Raw genomic sequence first — 15,461 nt, 5'->3', positions numbered from 1 at the left:
CTAGGAATTGTTCACATCTAGTTTACATATTTGATTGATTAGTCGATTCTGTAACTCCCCAAAAGGGTATTTTCACAAGATAATGGTATTAAGCTATATAGCAGAGGTATTAAATTCCCAAGTGTCCCTCAAAACTCCCTAGTAGGAGGGAGAACCAGATTAAAATGGAATTGGAAAATGTTTAAAAAAAATAAAATACAACCTAGATAATGTTAATTTGTGGTTTTCTTAGTCCATATGATCCCCCGTCTCCCATCCCTTTCACCTTTCTATTTGAGTTTGACACCTCTGGTGTAAAGCACCTTGTTAGATACATTAATTAGTGGTTGGAGTGATTGACTCAATGGAGAAGTCCAGGCCTCCTGCGGATTAGAGTGGTTTATGAATCAGTAATCTCATCTATATGGGTACTCCTTCTTCAGCTCACTAACTATCCATACCTTCTCATTCTATAAAACTCTTATCTACGTTTTTCTATCAATGTGTTTAGGAAGGTTGGGGCCTTTCCTCTATAATTCTTTCCTCTTGTCTCACCCAATCTACTCTTCTCTCTTCTTTCTCTTCCTTCTCCTCTCTCTTAATTCTCAACTTTTGTAGGGGTAATGTTCCTAGAAAATGGTGTGAAAAGAAAAAATGCAAATGTTGATAATTTTACAATTACACAAATGTTCTCATGACCACCAAAAACTGCAATCTTTCACTAGAGATTGCTGAAAATACAGTTTTCTTCATGCAATTTTTATAAGAAAACACTAATTTTGATAATATGTACTTTTCCTAACATAGCAACCATGAAATAATGCATAAAATGCAATACATAAAATAAAATTGGTAACATGCAAAACATTTTTCTCCCTAGTAATTCCCTAGAATTCTGTGACCTTTGGTGCTAACATTGTAATGAATAAGAACAACCATTGATTTCAGCACTAATCATTTTTTATAACACATGAAATCTACTGTATCAAATACGGTACAGAAAATAAAATTCTTAAAACTAAAACATTTTTAAACCTGAACCTTCCCTTCCTCTGTACCCAATGGTGGTGTAAGGGCATTGTATTATATACTATACTGCTGTACACCTCTTTATCTTGGCAACACTCTGAAAACCAAGGGAGAGGTTGTTGGGACTTTAGTCATTGTTGTCTGAATGGTGAGGTCTAGATATCACCTCTAACGTTCTGTTCTTCACAGCTGGTGAATGGCATTGGAGATCGTGAAGGATGCACCAGCTTGAAATAATCTGTCAGTGCCATCTGCTTCCTGTGCTATTTGAGATCCTTAAGGATCTTGGAACATGGGAGCAGAGGTGAATTGATGTTTAAATTTGAGGCTGCCATTAATAATGGGATTGGCAGCCTTGATGTCTCTAGCCAGTTAGTCAGTTACGCCAAGCCACCCTATTAGGACACCAGTCACTCCACAAACTGGTGGCCACAGTGCCTCTTAATTTTTTCTCTATTGCATGAAGCCATAAATGTGTAAGGTGGTGAAAATGAAAATGAGATTACTAATAAAATCACACAAATGCTTGAAGTCAAGAAAGTTAAATGTTATAATGTTGAGGATTGACTGTATATATATTTACATAGTGCTATTTACATTTACAGAGTACTTTCATATGTGTTTTCCCATTAAATTTCCACAACATCGCTGTGAAGCTTCTTTTAGATTTCTTGATGTTGCATAGATACCAATCTAGCATGGGGACAGTGTACCAACTATCTCTTACTCTTCTTATAAGACTCATCCAAAACCTCAGAGACAGGAAGACCAGAGTTCAAGGCCCATCTCTGATGAATACTGGTTATATGATGCAGAGATAATCTCTTAAGCTGGCGGTATACTCAGCCAAGCTCTAAGGTTCTAAGTTGTAACACAGGAGTTGATTTGCTTTTATAGAGGGACTTTCCCCATAGGCATTTCCCTAAACCGATAAAGTCACAGGTCTAGAACTCCCCCTCATTGCCCATCCTCCCACTCAAAAGGCTGTATCCTATAGCCTACTTACAATGGTCTGGATTGCACTCCTTCCTCTTTTTCATAGCAGGAAACTCTTCTTTCCTGATGACACGACTCAAGCTCCATCTTTTCCATGAAGTCTTTCTTGATTCCCCTAATTGCTAGGGCCTTCTCTCCCTGTTTCAATTATTCCATACATATTTAGTTCATATATACTTGTCAAAAATGAAGCTCCATGGGCTCAGGGATTATTTTATTCCTTGCGTTTATATTTCTATGCTTGATACCTAAGCACAGTGCCTGGCACATGGTAGGTACTATATAAATGTTTATTTCCTTCTCCGTTTGTTTCAGGGTGAGGCTTGGAGCCATTAAATAATGAATACTACAAACAACTCAAATGTAAGAACATAGCATGTCTTTCATCAATCAATCACATTATATAGCTCTCTAAATCTATGTGTGTTGGTATATATTGGTAATTACCTTAATTTGTTTTGGTTTTTGTCTGAGTACAATGGATACAAACGCCTTGAATTTTCACCATTCCATTTCTGACTCTACTAATGTTTTTTTTTTTTCACATGGGTATGTACTGTAGGCTACAAAGCTTTTGTACTCGTTTTCCCTATTCTACTTGAGTTGGACTTTATTCTTCTCGGCTAGAAGTGGTTTTTTTTTTTGTCTGGTCAAATGAAAACTTCTGCTCAAGGAATCTTCAAAAGTCTAGGCAACTCTCACTTGATATACTGGGGAAGGCGTGTTTTTTAGCACCAAGCTATGTTTCCCTTCACTTCTGGGAAAGTTATTTCGTCTGTCAGTCATAGTTGCACGCTGAAGATATACATGGACATTGCTGTGAGGGAAAACACCTGGGCCCTGAATCCAGAGCTAAAATGATTTAAGTCCATATTATTAAAGACTATAGAGAGGTAGAACTAGGAATCATTGATTTCTACTGCTGTCTTTGCACCAAAGATTTACTGAATCCATAAACTAGGTGGAACACATTCAAAGGAGCATGAGTAGGATGGTGAAACAACCAGAAATCATTCCACCAAAAGCTCTGATGGATGGAGCACTGGGCCTGGGATCAGGGAGACCGGAGGCAAAATCACTTCACCGGTTTGCCTCAGTTTCCTCAACTGTAAAATAAGGATACCAATAGCACCTACTTCCCAGAGTTGTTTTGAGGAGCGCTTAGCACAAATGCTTGTTCCCTTTCCTCCTTTCTTCCCCTTGTTTACTTCTCTGTCAGGAGGTAGGTAGACTGCTTTATCATCTAGAATTGTGGCTAGTTTTTTTTTTTAAGTTACCTCTGACATTCTCACTGACTTGAGGTAGAAGGAATAATCTCAGAACCATTTAGACAACTGGAAAGTACAAAATAGTGAGAGTATACCTGCCAAAACAGATGCAGGAACTATGTGAATATAAATATAAAACACTTTTTATACAAATAAAGTTAGATCTAAATAATTGAAATAACTTTTATTGTTCTTGGGTAAGTAAAGCCAATATGATAAAAAAAAGACAATTTTACCTAACTAATCTATTTATGTAATGCCATCCCAATTAAATGACTTAAAATTATCTTAATGAGTTAGAAAAAATAATAACAAAGTTCATTTGGAGGAACGAAAGGTCAGGAACTTCAAAGAAACCAGGGGAAAAAAAGATGTAAAGTAATATCAGACCTTAAACCATTTTGTAAGGTGAGAGCATTGTCGAAGTGTAAAAGGGATAATTTTGATTATGTTAAATTAAAAATTTCTTGAATAAATAAAACCTATGCAGCCAAGAATAGAAGGAATGCAGAAAATTTGGAAAAAGCTTTCATAGACAATCTCTCAGATAGGATGTGATTGGGTTGGAAAATGCTTTGGTATAGGAAATGATGAGCTGTTTGATTTAGAAAAACATGGGAAGACTTGGATTTGTGAAAGAAGATGCTATCCACCTTCAGAGAAACAGAGAACAAGTGGAAATAAGCATAGTACAGTCATAGATATGTGTATATATGTGTAGGTTTATAGATATCTGTGTATATGTATGTGTGTATTTCACATTTCAGAAAAACCTAGAAAGACTTACATGAACTGATTTATAGTGAAGTGAACAGAGCTAGGAGAATGTTGTACACAGTAACACCAATATTGTTGCTAGGAGGGAGGGGAAAAATAAAGTAAAAATTGCAGAGAACAAAAGAAAACCTACAAGGAAGCAAAGAAAAGCTGGACAGCTTTGAAAATAATGTGTAATATTTATTATATAGGTTTTTTTTGAAATGGAAATTTGTTGCTTTATAATTGAACCCTCTCATGTTCTGCTGTGTATGTGGCAATATTTTTTTTTCTTATTTTGTACTTAAGTTTAAGATAAATTGAAAAACTTTAAAAATAATAAAGAAATAAAAAAAAGAAAAAAAAATCATTTGGATGACCACTTCCCCTGAACCCTTGCCTGACCTCAGGCAATGTTTGCTTATTTCACCTTTGGATCCTGATGGTTAGTATTGCTAATCTATATTTTTGAAACTATGATGTTCTTTCTTCTTATCAAATGAAATAATATTAGTAGAATGCTTAACACAGTGCGTAGCACACAGTAAGTGCTTAATAAATGCTTGTTTGCTCCTTCCATCCTACCTTCACCTACTTGCTGTCTGCTGATGATCAACTTTGGAATCTGGTGCACTCTGTTTTCACTGTTTGATACTCCCACTCTCCACGCTTTTCACTCAGTGTAACCTGATGAGATACTCCCTTTTCCATCTTTATATACTTCATGTTTGACTTAAGTTCTCTTCTTTTCATGGAAAGGTCCTTCTGGACCAGTGATACTGGTCATCCATAATGCTTCTCAGATGCAATAGATGGTAGTGATGATAACACACACACACAGACACACACACAAACACGCACACATACACACACACACACACACATATATATATATACATATATATATATATATATATATATATATATATATATATATATATATATATGGAATATCAGGACTTTAAAGTGCTCTAGAAATATCATCATAATCATCATGATCATCATGATTGTTTTTCTTTTATGAGGCAACACGGCAGAGTACATAGAGATTTGGCTTCAGAGTCAGAAAGACTGGAGTTCAAGTTCTACCTGTGATATGTCCAGGCTGTGGGAGAGTCTCTTACCCACTCAATGTCTCTAGGTAACCCTCTAAGACTTTCAGTTACAGAGTAGGTGCTGACTTGCATTAGGAGAGTTTCTTTTCTGACAGTTCCTTTTGCCAATGAAAACCCAAGTCCAATTTTTAAAAAGTTACTAGAATATAAGAAAAGATGAAATTAATAATAATGATAACAACAAATAAAATATCTTCAGTTGAATAGAAAGAAATATTAAAAGAAAAACTTTTCACAATAAATATGTAATTTTGTATAATTTTGTGTGATTATTTTTCAGTTTACATTTCTTTTTGTTTTTCTGTCCAAATAGACTTTAAGCATCTATGGGGATGGCCAATGCTAAGGGGAATACAATATGAATTGCGCTAGTAGATTTAACAATACACAATGTAATTTGAAATGCATTATGGAATTGATATTAATTTGCTGATGGAAATTCTTGAACCTCGGTCAAGATAATGCCTTTTGAGCCCATATTGCCTCTACATAGTCTTCATGGAGAAAGCAGGCTGTCATTTGGGTAGATTCTATTTTTGCTACTATAAAGGGATGGTTTACTTTGGGTAAAATTGTGACGTTATTCAAGTTTGTCTTTTGAGTGCCCTCACCCTTCTTGGATGTCCTCAGCACTCCTCAGTACTGGAGTGCTTTCGTGGGATCCCTTAGATTCTTAGGAACCTCACTTACAGTGCTGCATCTGCACCTCTTCTCCCCAGAAATACCCCCGTGTTCTAAGCTAAGCTCTTTCCTTTGTTCTCATCAAAACTTACCTGCCCCATGTCCCATTCTGTCAGTGAATACCCTTTTTAAATCTAATGATCCAAACTTGTTCCAACATTCTAATTCGATGCAAGAAGGTTATTGTATTTTTACTTCCAGACAACGTATTTGCATTTTAATTGTTCTTCATTGCCTTAACCCAGAGGGATATCTCTTTGGGTAGAAATTCCAGACAATTAGAGGAATTCATTTTGGGGCACATGGATCTAGGGGAGTACTTAATTCTACATATACCTTGTCTATGGCGAACCTTAGAAAGAGGGGATGGGATCCTTCACCCAGAAATCTTAGACTTAGAGGGCCTGAAAAGACAGTAGCAATTATTTCATCTGAAGTAGGATTAATTGCAGCCTATTAGGAATGTCCTTGGGATAAGGGATGGGATGCTTTTTTAATTGATAAAATTTTAAAATGAAATTTTTTAAAATAAATTTTAAACATTTTAAAAAACATTTTTATTTAAGGTTTTAAATTCCAAATTCTATCCTTCCCTCCCTCCCCCTTTCCTTCTCCCTGAGCCAATAAGCAATCAGGTATAGGTTATATGTGTGCAATTATGTAAAACATTTCCATATTAGTCATTTTGTACAAGAAGACTCGAATAAAAGAAAAAAAATAAAAGAGTGAAAAATAGCATGCTTCAGTCTGTACTGAAACAATATCAGTTCTTTCTCTGGAGGTGGATAGTATACTTCATCATTAGTCCCCTGGGATTGTCATGGATCATTATATTGCTGAGAATAGCTAAGTCATTCACAGTTCTTCTTTGAATAATATTGCTGTTACTGCGTACAACATTCTCCTGGTTCTGTTCACTTCACTATGCATCAGTTCATGTAAGTCTTTCCAGGTTTTTCTGAAATCGTCCTACTTGTCATTTCTTATAGCACAATAATATTTTATTGCAGTCACATATATACCACAGCTTGTTCACCCATTCCCCAAATAGACATCAAAGGGATGCTTTCTGTAGTACCCCCCGTTGACCGCAGAAGCTGGCATTTTTATTTTACCTAGGCTCTGCCTACATGTCATCAGAAGAATAGGTTGATTGGTTATTTAGCTATATAGTCGTTTGTTTGACTGAATCAATTAGCCCGTTCAGGCAAAAATAGTAAATTTTTGCCCCTATAGGGACATTTAAGAAGTAAAGAATCGAGGTGATTATCCTTATTATGATGGTCATTCAGAAACCACCGAATATTGAGAAGATTGTTGTTGTTGTTCAGTTGCTTTCAGTCGTATTTGACTCCATAGCCCCGTTTGGGGGGGTTCTTGGCAAAGATACTGGAGTGATTTGCCATTTCCTTCTCTGGCTCATTTTACAGATGAGGAAAATGAGGCAAATAAGGTTAAGTGACTTGCCCAGGGTCACACAGCTAGTAATTGTCTGAAGCTGGATTTGAACTTGGGGCTTCCTGACTCCAAGCCCAGCACTCAATCCACTGTACTACCTAGCTGCCCCCTGAGGAAATTTACTATATATTTAAAGCCTCTATTAATTAAGCTTTCAAATAGATGTAATGTAATGTATTTACTTATCCGTTCACAGAATAATAGATAAAGAAGGGACTTCAGGGGTCAACTCCTTCATGTTACAGATTAAGAAACTGCAGACTAGAAAGCTCATAGTTGAATAGCTAATTATGTGAGAGGTCTAGGATTGGAACCCAGGTCCAATGATTCAAATTCATCTTCCTTATCATTATACCATGAATCTTTCCTGTCCAGTAGGGGTATTTCAGGTCATCTCTCAAGACCAAATTCTCCTTCACTACTATTCTGTTCCTCACAGACAGAATTTACAAGTCCATATTTTCTTCATCCAAATCAGATGCTGTAGATGTGATTGAGAGAGCCGTTTCTTTGAAATTGCAGTTTCCTTTTCACCAGTTCCATTCCCCTTAGGAAACTTTGTCTTCTTAATAAATGTTACAATTAGGGTAGATTTTCATCTAATGGTCATGAAATATTATCCCCAATGTAGAACACAATTTATGAAACCACTGTCATCATCAAAGTGCTTAAATAAGAGATATGTATGTGTATGAGATGGTACCCACAATCTTGTTTTAAGAGCTAATTACCAGCAGCAGTTAAATAATAATAATGATAATAGAAATAAAAATATTTTCTAAATAAAATTAAAGCTATTTCTCTAATTGCATAATTATTTTCTAAATGAAACAGTTACTACCTCTTCTAGCATCCATTGGTCACAGATTCCCATTTAAAAAATCCAAGCTGGACTTTACTATTCTCTCAAACTTGACTTTTGTTGTATTTCACACTTGAATCTCCACCTCCCATCTTTGGGCCTTTGAACTGCCTGTTCCCCATGCCCTAGACATTTGTTTTCCTCTTAGAATCCAGTTTGTCCTTCAAGACTAAGCTCACTGATCACCTTTTACACGAAGCCTTTCTTGTTCTCCCCTCCCCCCAAGTTCCAGTGCTTTCCCTCTCTCCCCTCCTAACTACCTCTATTTAACTCTTTTATTTATTTTCTATTTCTTCTGTGTATACTTATACATACTCATGTTGTCTCCTCTGATAAATGCCTTTGAACACCTAGCTCAGTGGCACATTAGTAGGAGCTTAATAAAAGCTTGTTGTTGACTGAAAAAATTATAAACATGTGTAACTTTCTTCTTTGTGTGATGGACCTTCTCTCATATATTATACTCATTGGTAGTAAGGCAAACATTTATGAATACTGCCTTTTGTCTTAGCCCTTCAATCTGTTCGTCTTTTCTATTCCATGCTCTCTTTTCTTGTTTTTTTTTCTCTTTATATTTATAATATTTTTCATGCCCCCTTTTCTTTTTTTCGTCTTTTTTATTAATACATTTATTTATTTATTTTTCGTTTTCAACAATCACTTCCATAAGGTTTTGAATTCCAAATTTTCTCCCCTTCTCTCCTCTCCCCCACCCCAAGATGGCATGTAAATTGATATAGGCTCAACATATACATTCATATTAAACCTATTTTCACATTAGTCATGTTGTAAAGAAGAATTAGAACCAATGGGAGAAACCAGGAGAAAGAAGAAACAAAAAAAAAAGAGAAAGCAAATAATATGGTTCAATCTGCTTTCAGACTCCATAGTCCTTTTTCTGGATGTGGACAGCATTTTCCATCATGAGTCTCTTGGAGTTGTCTTAGATCCATGCTTTGCTAAAAAGAGATGTCTATCAAAGTTAGTCATTGCACAATGTGGCTGTTACTGTGTACAATGTTCTCCTGGTTTTGCTCATTTCACTCAGCATTAGTCAGTTCATGTAAGTCTTTCCAGGTTTTTCTGAAGTCTGCCTGCTCATCATTTCTTATAGCACAGTAGTATTCCATTACATTCATATACGACAACTTGTTCAGCCATTCCCCAGTTGATGGGCATCCCCTCAATTTCCAATTCTTTGCCACCACAAGAACAGCTCTGCTGTCGCTTCTCCTTGTCCTGACCTTTCTCTTTTTAACTTCCAGTAGCCTTATTCTGACAGAAGTCAAGTTTTAAGACTTTACCTCTTCCTGGGGGCACTTGAGAATTGGGGTAGGCAGGCAGTAGCAGGACTAGCAATGGTACTCGAGCCTGGGAATCTTTTGGGACTTAATTGTATAGATAAGTGGGGGTCCTGGCTCACCCAGTGTCAGTGGGTCGGGTGGAAAGAGCAGCTTTGCAGTTTGATTCTTTTATTATCTTTGAATAGCACTGATGGAGATGCATTAGGGAGATATAACTTATTTGATTCAGCTTAATGTGCCTGAGTATCCTAATTTTATGTGACATGGGAGAAAGTACATTTATTCACTCTTTTCCCAAGAGGTATATTAGTAAAGTAGAAATGCATGAACATTTGAGAAAAGGCAGTTTCTTGCTCTAAGGGTTGCTTAAGCTCCAAGGCATTGTGATTGTTGCAATTTGCTTATGGATTTCTACTGCAATCTAAGCATGAAGAAGAGCAATTATTTGTAGGAAGTGGTGCTCAGGAAGGGTATGGTCAAGGTTAATGTGGTTGAAGGATGAGATGTTTGCTCTGGCATTATCTTCCTATGCAAGATGTAGACATCCTGCTTAACATCTGTTTGCTTCAGTTTTCTCATCTGTAAAATGGAATCAATAATAGCACCTACCTCTCCGGGTTGTGAGGATCAAATGAAATACTATTTGTAAAGCACTTAACACAGTGTCTGGAACACAGTAAGCACTATATAAATGTTAGCTATAATTATCATAATCATCACCTCCATTGTAAAACCATAGACACCCATAGAACACCAGCTAGATATACTCAGCTGTGCCTGCCTATCTTGAGGTAGGCATTTTCACTAATTCTTCCCCTTCTCCTTAAATGTTCGTTTCCACCTCAGGGGAAGAGCCAATGGGAGTGCTTGCCTCAGGATGTCGTCACACCTAGATCATATTCTGTGCATGCCTAAGATGGATGCCACATTTGAGACTTTTTTCTTTTGTTATTGATGATGTCTCCTTAGTGGGGTATAATTTTCCTTTACCTGGATACTAGCTGGCTCATTGATACCACATTAAACAGGTACACTAATGCATTGTTGGTGGAACTGTGAACTAGTCTAGCCATTCCAGAGAGCAATTTGGAACTATTCCCCCAAAGCTATAAAACTATGCATACCCTTTGACCCAGCAAAACTACTACTAGGTATGTATCCCAAAAAGATCAAAGAAAGAGGAAAAGGATCAATATACGCAAAAATATTTATATCAGCTCTTTTTATAGTGGCAAAGAATTGGAAACTGAGGGGGATGCCAACCTATTGGGGAATTACTGAGCAAGTTATGGTATATGAATGTGATGGAATATTATTGTGCTATAATAAATGATGAAGGAGATGGTTTCAGAAAAATCTGAGAAGACTTGTATGAACTGATGAAAAGTCAAGTAAGCAGAACCAGGAGGACAATTGATATAGTAACAGTAACACTGTAAAGATAATCAATGTGAAAGACTTGGTAACCCTGAATAATACAGTGATAGCTTCAACAACACCATAGTTTCAAAGGACTATATATTATACACCTCCAGAAAGACAACTGATGCACTCTGAGGGCAGATTGAAACATTTTTTTCTCCTTCTTTCTTTTTCATGCTTTTTTTTTTTTTGAGGTGGGGGGAGGATATGGCTCATGTGGGAATTTGGTTTGCATGACTTTACATATTTGTAATGGGTTTTGGTTTTCTTGTCTTCTCAGTGAATGGGGGAGGAGAAGAAGGGGAAAGTTCAGAACCAATAATAATAATAATAAAAAAAAAGAATAAAAGATTCTTGAGATATTTCAGAATGCCCTTGGACAAAGTCCAAAGTGAGTTTAACAGGGCATTTCTGTGCTGTCAGGGGAAGGAATGAGACAGAGTGAGTGTGGGGCAGAGAGAGAACATTTTGGGCAAGATTTCAAAGGGGGAGGAAGTAAATTCTAGGATACCTGGTTTCAGTGTTGGTGAAGAACCAGATGCTGTTGGAGAGGAAGGGTAGGGGCTGGTGCTAGAGAATACAGCCAGTAGAGGAAGAAGCATATCCTCATGACAAGACCACTGCTGTTGAGATTGAGGTCAGGAGTAGAGGAGATCAAGTGGGGTGCTACTGCTAGGTGGGGGCAGCTCAGTGGTGCAGTGGATAGAAGAGGGCTAAGCCTGGTGTCAGGAAGACTCATCTTTCAAATCCAACCTCTGACAGTTCCTAGCTATGTGACCCTGAGCAAGTCACTTAACCCTGTTTGCCTCAGTTTCCTGATCTGTAAAATGAGTTGGAGAAGGAAAAGGCATACCACTCCAGTACCTTTGCCAAGAAAAACACAAAAGGGGTCACAACTGAAAATGAATGAACAGTCACCACAACAGCACTCCTAGGTGGGCTAAGGATTGGGATAGAGCTCTCAGCATCCTCTAAATTTTGGTGCCTTGGAGCAACTCCAGTTCTTCTGCCCTAGTTTTATCTCTGACTAGAATTGGAAGACACTTAGAAGAGTAGAGTTCCAAATATCTTCCCCCTTTCGGGGGAAACCTTCATTTCTGTGAGGCTCCTTTAGAGAAGCACATGGCCCCAGGAGAGGCTAAGTGAATTATTACATTTTGCCCTACTGACCAGGTGTGTTTCTATATGGGGGCAAGGAAGTCAACTATGTCTATCTGACATAAATGCTATATCCTTTCTATGCTATGGTTAAGCAAACCTTCTTTTGTTAACTGTGGAATGACCTATGAGTTTCTCATCTCACTTCAGTATTGATCAGAGGATTGGTCTGAGTCAGGCTCCATCTACAACATTTGGCATAGTGAGTAGGTGGAATATAATGGCATCATGCTTTCCATCATGGTTTGTTGAAAGAGGGAGATGCAAATTCATGGGTGATCAGATGGCCAGATATGGCACCACGGCACCTCCCTGTGGCAAGGGCCCTTCCGATTGTGTATGGAGAGTCTTTTCAATGAAGTAGAGATGGTGCCCGTTAATATGGAACTATTAGCTGAGTGATGGCTAGAGGAGGCTAAGGAAAATAACTTATTTAAAAAAAAAGCAACATGTCAGCTACTATATGGTTATTGTTAACTGTCCTGGAAAAGCTGGCTTGCTAGCTGACCAGATGCTAAAACTTAATTGGCCCAAGATGTTTTGTGGGTAGGAAGAGAGTTCTTGGTTTTTAAGTTCCACAAGGGGCAGCTGTTGTATCTGGTAAGATCATGAGTGAAAGAGTTGGTGCTGATGGGGCAGGATGCAGCAGTCCTGACCAGTTGGTCAGGCAGGAAGTGACAGACTGCAGGTGGGAAGAACAATCTCTGACTCAGAGGTTTCACTGGAAAATAATAATGATAACAACAACAACAACAACAATAATGATAATAATAATGGTAAGGAGAGCTAACATTTACATAGCACTTACTATGTGCCAGGCACTGTGCTAAGTGCTTTACTTATCTCATTTAATCCTCACAGCAACCCTGGGAGGAAGGTGCTGCTAATCCCAATTTTACATATGAGGAAACTGAAGGAAACAGAGGTTAAATAACTGGTCCAGAGTTACACAGCTAGGAAGTATCTGAGGATGGATTTGAACTCAGGTCTTATTGACTCTAGTCCTGGAACTCTATCTGCTGTGTCACCTGGCTACCTAAGGTTATAAGATGTGATGGTTGAGACTTGAGAACCAGAGGAAAGAAAGTAGGGGGCTTATCCTATTACTACAGCCCCACCCCCAATGATTTCCTCCAGAGGGAGCAGAAGATAGGTAGGCTTTCACCCCCACGGAACTGGGAAGGTTGTAATAAAAGCTTACACAGGAAACTGACGATTTATTGGAACAATGACAGCTGAGGGCCTGGTCCAATGAAACCAATGTGCAGCTGCTCCCTATAGCAGGGAAGGGTCATAACTGGGAGAGGGTTAATTTTCCAGGACCAATGAAATTAGTTAGAAACTCTAAATGGAGGCCATCTTTTGTCTCTTTTTAGGTGTCTAAGAAGGGAAATTGTGTCTGTATGGACTGATAAAGATGCATTCCTATTGCAGCTAATAACCCAATGGGCTGGGGATGGGGTAAAGTTCTTAAAGGAAATGGGTTTGCTATAGTGGGTCTTTTTGGTCCCTTCATGACCTACCCCTCCCTATGGCCATTCTATCTTTAGTTGTGGGTTTCCCCCATCATATAATTATATAGGCATGGAAAGATCAATGGGTAAAATTTGAACAAGAGAGCAGGACAGCAGTGGCCAGGGCAAATGCAGCTGTCAGTACAAATAGGAGCTCTGGGGATGGCAGGTGATGGCATGGGAAGGCAGTGACCACTGCTGGAGGGAATTTGAGTGAAGTGTAGTTTCTGAAACATGGGGCTGATAAAAAAGCAACATCCAGCCTATGGGGATGCTAGTAAAACTGCAATAGGTTAAATATGCAAGATACAGTAGTCAATGACTATACTAATCTACTATTTGATAAACCCTAAGACTGTTTCTCACTATTTGACAAAAACTGCTGGGAAAACTGGAAAAGAGTATGGCAGAAACTAGGCATAGCCCAAAATCTCACACCATATACCAAAATAAAGCCAAAATGGGTTCATGATTTATGGTCCTTTAATATAGAAGCTGCTAAATCTTGTGTTATCCTGATTGTGTTTCCACAGTACTTGAATTCTTTCCTTCTGGCAGCTTGTAGTATTTTCTCCTTGACCTGGGAACTCTGAAATTTGGCTGTAATATTCCTAGGAGTTTTCCTTTGGGGATCTCTTTCAGGGTTCTTTCAATTTCTATTTTGCCCTCTGGGTCTAATATATCAAGGTAGTTTTCCTTGATAATTTCTTGAAAGATGATGTCTAGGCTCTTTTTTTGATCATGGCTTTCAGATAGTCCAATAATTTTTAAATTCTCTCTCCTGGATCTGTTTTCCAGGTCAGTTGTTTTTCCAGTGAGATATTTCACATTGTTTTCTATTTTTTCATTCTTTTGAATTTGTTTTACAGTATCTTGATTTCTCATAAAGTCACTAGCTTCCAATTACTCTATTCTAATTTTTAAGGAAGTATTTTCTTCAGTAATCTTTTGGACTTCCTTTTCCATTTGGCCAATTTTTCTTTTTAGGGCATTTTCTCCTCATTGGCTTTTTGGACCTCTTTTGCCATTTGGGTTAGGCTATTTTTTAAGGTGTTATTTTCTTCAGTATTTTTTGGGTCTCCTTTAGCAAGCTGTTGACTTGTTTTTCATGATTTTCTTGCATCACTCTCATTTCTCTTCCCAGTTTTTCCTCTACTTCCCTTACTTGCTTCTCAAAATCCCTTTTGAGCTCTTCCAAGGCCTGGGACTGATTCATATTTTTCTTGGAGGCTTTGGATGTAGGAGCTTTGACTTTGTTGTCTTCTTCTGGTTGTATATTTTGATCTTCTTTTCACCAAAGTAAGATATATAGTCTGACTCTTTTTGCACTGCTTGCTCATGATCCCAGCCAATTACTTGAGTTTTAAACTCTTTGTTAAGGTAAAGTCTGCTTCCAATGTGAGAATGTACTGTCCCAAGCTTCGGGGTTTGTACAGCTGTTTTCAGAGATACTTGTAGGGACCTGTAAATTTTCAGTTCTTCCAAGGTGGTATGATAAGGGGCGAGGTGTTTACTCCTTTCCTGGCCTGTGATCACAAGTAGCCCTTTCTGTCCTGTAACTGTGAAGAGGGGTTTCTCTCCACAGCCACTACAAGATCTACCACGCCAGCGCTCCTCCTCACCCCAGCACTGCCACCCAGAACTGTGACCCAGATCCACACACGGGCAAAGCAAGAGATTGCTGCCTCAGCACTGGCAAAGAGATCCCTGCAATCTCTCTCTGATCAGCCACTGGATTCCCCCTCAGTCTATGGGCCAGAAGCTCGGCAAGCAGCTGCCCCCCCACCCCAGGGCCATGATCTTGGGGAATGAAGCTGAGACCCCGCCTTCCTGTTTCAGCACCACAGAAACAGACTTTTCCCACTGACCTTCTAAGTTGTCTTTGGCATTAGTGGATTGAGGAGTCTGGAAACCTCCAC

Source organism: Phascolarctos cinereus, unplaced genomic scaffold (genome assembly GCF_003287225.1).
Source record: "Phascolarctos cinereus isolate Bilbo 61053 unplaced genomic scaffold, phaCin_HiC Scaffold_9;HRSCAF=440, whole genome shotgun sequence".
Taxonomy (NCBI): domain Eukaryota; kingdom Metazoa; phylum Chordata; class Mammalia; order Diprotodontia; family Phascolarctidae; genus Phascolarctos; species Phascolarctos cinereus.
The sequence above is the reverse complement of the archived record's forward strand: the minus strand, read 5'-3'. Positions refer to the sequence as shown.